The following is a 4,182-nucleotide window of genomic DNA, read 5'->3' as shown; positions in this document are numbered from 1 at the left end:
TATGCGGTCGACCGCCGCGCCATGCATGGTCGACCGCCAAACATCCAGAGTCAATCTGAGTTTCTCGTGCACATTGCGGTCGACCGGATGTCAGTTTTCCTGTCTCGTTTGATTTACTACAAACTCTACAAATCTCCACCTCAGCAAACGTTTTTTACCAAAACTGAGCCGACTCCAAACACCCAAATGTCCCACTTGTTGCGTCCAGTACGCCATGGAACAAATCCATGACAACGGACTCAATCCACAACAAGTCAGGACTCCAAAAGAGAGCTCAAACAATCTCACCCCCAATCAAACTCAACACATACAACCGGCTGCATCTGCAAGACTGCCTATGTATCCTCTTGCCCAAGGAATCAAGCCAAACATAGTTCATCCAAATGGTCCCCAATGGCCTCAACAACGAAGAATGTTCAATAAATTCAAGTAATGACCAAACTTCACACCTGGAACGACTTTGGTCGACATATCAGCAGGGTTGTCCTTAGTGTGAACCTTCTCCAACGTGACATCGCCATCATCCAATATGTCACATACAAAGTAAAATCTGACATCAATGTGCTTTGTGTGTGCATGGTAAACTTGGTTCTTCACCAAATAGATAGCTGACATGCTATCACAATATACCTGAGTGGTCTCCTGTGTAACCCCCAAATCATCCAACAAACCATATAGCCACAGAGCCTCATTCACTGCTTCAGTTACCACCATATATTCCACCTCCGTAGTAGAAAACGTCACTATAGACTGAAGAGTGCATCTCCAACACACCGGTATACTAACCAATGTAAAAACATAACCTGTAGTGGACCGACGCTTGTCAAGATCTCCGGCATAGTCTGAATCCACGTAGCCAATACAATCCTGCCCTCTCTTATCATTCTTCTCAAATATCAACCTAACATCCATTGTACCCTTAATATACCGTAGAATCCACTTCACGGTCTCCTAATACCCCTTCCCGGGATTGTGCATGTACCTAGAAACCATGCTCACAGCTTGTGATAAATCTGGCATTGTACACACCATAGCATACATCAAGCTACCCACTGCACTGACGTATGGAACTTTAGACATATAGTCCCGATCCTCCACTGAAACTGGTGACATTAAAGCTGAAAGCTTGAAGTGGGGAGCTAATTAAGTACTCACCACCTTGGTATTGCCCTCAAAACTGAATTTCTTCAGCATCTTCTGCAAGTAACTCCTCTGTGTAAGCTTCAATCTCCTATTCACCATGTCTCGCTCAATCTTCATACCCAATATCTTCTTAGCCTCTCTCAGATCCTTCATCTCAAATTCAGATGACGGCTCCTTTTTTAATTTTTCAATAGCTGAAGTGTTCCTGGAGGCAATGACCATATCATCAACATATAATAACAAATAAATATGCTCACCATCCTGTAGCTTGCGCATATAAACACACGGGTCATAAGGTATCCTCGTGTACCATTAGTCAATCATAAAGCTATCAAATCTCTTGTACCACTGTCGCGATGATTGCTTCAGTCCATAAAGAGATTTCTTCAATTTGTACACTAAATTTTCCCTTCCTGCAGCTTTAAACCCCATGGGTTGTGTCATGTAGATCTCCTCATCTAAGTCTCCATGTAGAAAGGCCGTCTTCACGTTCATTTGGACCAAGTCTAAATCCAGATGTGCCACTAATGCCAATAGAATCCGAATCGACGAATGCTTCATAACGGGTGAAAACACCTCGTTGTAATCAACACCCTCAAGCTGTGCATATCCCTTGGCTACCAATCTGGCTTTGAACCGAATGTTCCCAATAAAAGATCCCTCTTTCTTAGCATACACCCACTTGCAACCAATAGCTTTCTTACCCTTAGGTAGCTTTGCAAGTTCCCAAGTATCGTTCTTCTGGAGAGATTGCATCTCCTCCTCCATAGCATTCCTCCACCTAATGGAATCAGGGCTAGACTCTGCCTCCCTGAATATGGCAGGAACCAAATCATCAATGACCTCCACAGATAAAGCATATGCCATCATGACAGCATCATATCTAGCTGGCCGACGAATCAATCTCTTCGGTCTATCTACTGCAATGGACTCCTGAGCATGAACCTGCTCCTGAGTCTCACCATCCACTATATCCTCCACATGCTCGACTGTCATCTCATCTCCTCTCAGTGTCATATCTGTAGGAGCCTCTATGGATGCAGTGCTGTCTGGAGTGGGTGGAGTCACATCAACCTTCACCTGCTGTGATAACCCTCATGTCTGATCTTCCTCCACCTGCTGAGGAACTCAAGGCTTAATCATGTACGCCTCATCAAATGTGACATCTCTGCTAATGATCATCTTCTTATTTTGTGGATCCCATAATTTAAAGCCTTTGACACCCTCTCTAAATCCCACAAAAACAGCCTTCCTCGCTCTCGGATTTAACTTTCCATCACTGACATGAAAATAAACTGGACACCCAAATATCTGAAAAGTTTTATAGTCACTAGCCACAGAACCAGACCAACGCTCCAAAAGAGTCTTCCCCTCTATCGCAGTGCACGACAACTTGTTAACGAGATAGCTCGCATAAACCAACGCCTTGGCCCAAAAGGATCTAGATAACCCACTCTGCGTCATCATACATCGCACCTTCTCCAGCAAGGTACGGTTCAATCTCTCGGTCACCCCGTTCTGTTACAGTGTCTCTCTAACTGTGAAGTGTCTTCTAATGCCGTGATCCCGGCAAAACTATAAAAATGGATCACTCTTATACTCTCCACCATTGTCTGAACGAAGAGTCTTCACCTTTCTACCTGTCTGCAGATCCACTTTTTTCTTTCACTCCATAAATATATCCAGGACCTCATGTTTATGCTTCATGGTATATACTCAATTCCTCCTGGAGTAATCATCAATGAAAGTGACAAAATAATTTGCCCCACCAAGCGATGTGTGCTTGGAAGGACCCTAAACATCCATGTGAATATAATCTAATATACCTTGGGTTTTGTGAATAGCGGTGCCAAACTTCACTTTAGTCTTCTTCTCAAGTATGCAATGCTCATACAGCTCCAACTTGCAGGTCTTTGCACCTTTCAATAGCCCCTGTTTTGCCAACGACTGTAGGACTTATCACCTGTGTGTCCAATACTCATGTGTGTTTTTGCTGAAAGTTGCATTCATCATTGATTTCATTAAAACTTTAGTCATTTATAACGAATTCAAATAATAAAAATTAAAAAAAAAAGGATTACAACTCTCTTAAAAATAAACACAAGATTTGTTTATCGTCTCTTTCTTTGCGTGGGATCTTCGCCTGTGCCGGGGACGTCAATATCCGTGGACCACCTTTGATCTAGATCCGGTTGATGAAAAATTCGACAGAACTCCTACTTCACCAAGGAAGTATTTTCTTAAAGTGCTAAGATTGACCAAGCGAAATCAGAACTCTTCTCGAGATCAAGACCAAGCCTGATCTCAAGGAAATGGGGGAAGCGGGCTTCAGATCTCTCGAACTCTCCTTTTTTATGCTGAAGAACTCACCAAGATCTGTCAACCCTTGCTAAAATTCGTGCTCCTTTGACTCCTTAATCCGGCAGCACCTCCTCGTCTTGATAATAATCCGTCCCGCTGAAATGATCACCTGAGCTCGTATTTATAGGCTTCGGTTGGGAGGTTTAGATAAGAATGAATGATTCCTTCTTATCTTCAATTAATAACTGATTAACTATGTTTGGGGATGATATCAAGTCAGTTGGGATGCTCAGAAACGAACAAATCCCGAGAAAAACCATCAAAAACCGAACAGGAGTCGAAACATCCTTAATCCGGCAGCACCTCCTCGTCTTGATAATAATCCGTCCCGCTGAAATGATCACCTGAGCTCGTATTTATAGGCTTCGGTTGGGAGGTTTAGATAAGAATGAATGATTCCTTCTTATCTTCAATTAATAACTGATTAACTATGTTTGGGGATGATATCAAGTCAGTTGGGATGCTCAGAAACGAACAAATCCCGGCGTGGGTCGGACGGATCCGACCCGCGCTGGCGTGGGTCAGATTCTTCCGACCCGTACGAGCGCGGGTCGGATGTGACCGATCCGCGCGGCGCGCGGGGAGTTTGGTTTTTCGCTGATTTTTTGTGTTTTCCGACTTTTCCGGGACTTGTTCTTTTCGCCGTTTCATGTATTTGGTCGACTTGTTGACTTGTAC

Source organism: Asparagus officinalis, chromosome 6 (assembly GCF_001876935.1).
Source record: "Asparagus officinalis chromosome 6, Aspof.V1, whole genome shotgun sequence".
In the NCBI taxonomy this organism is placed as follows: Eukaryota; Viridiplantae; Streptophyta; class Magnoliopsida; order Asparagales; family Asparagaceae; genus Asparagus; species Asparagus officinalis.
This window is presented reverse-complemented; position numbering follows the sequence as displayed.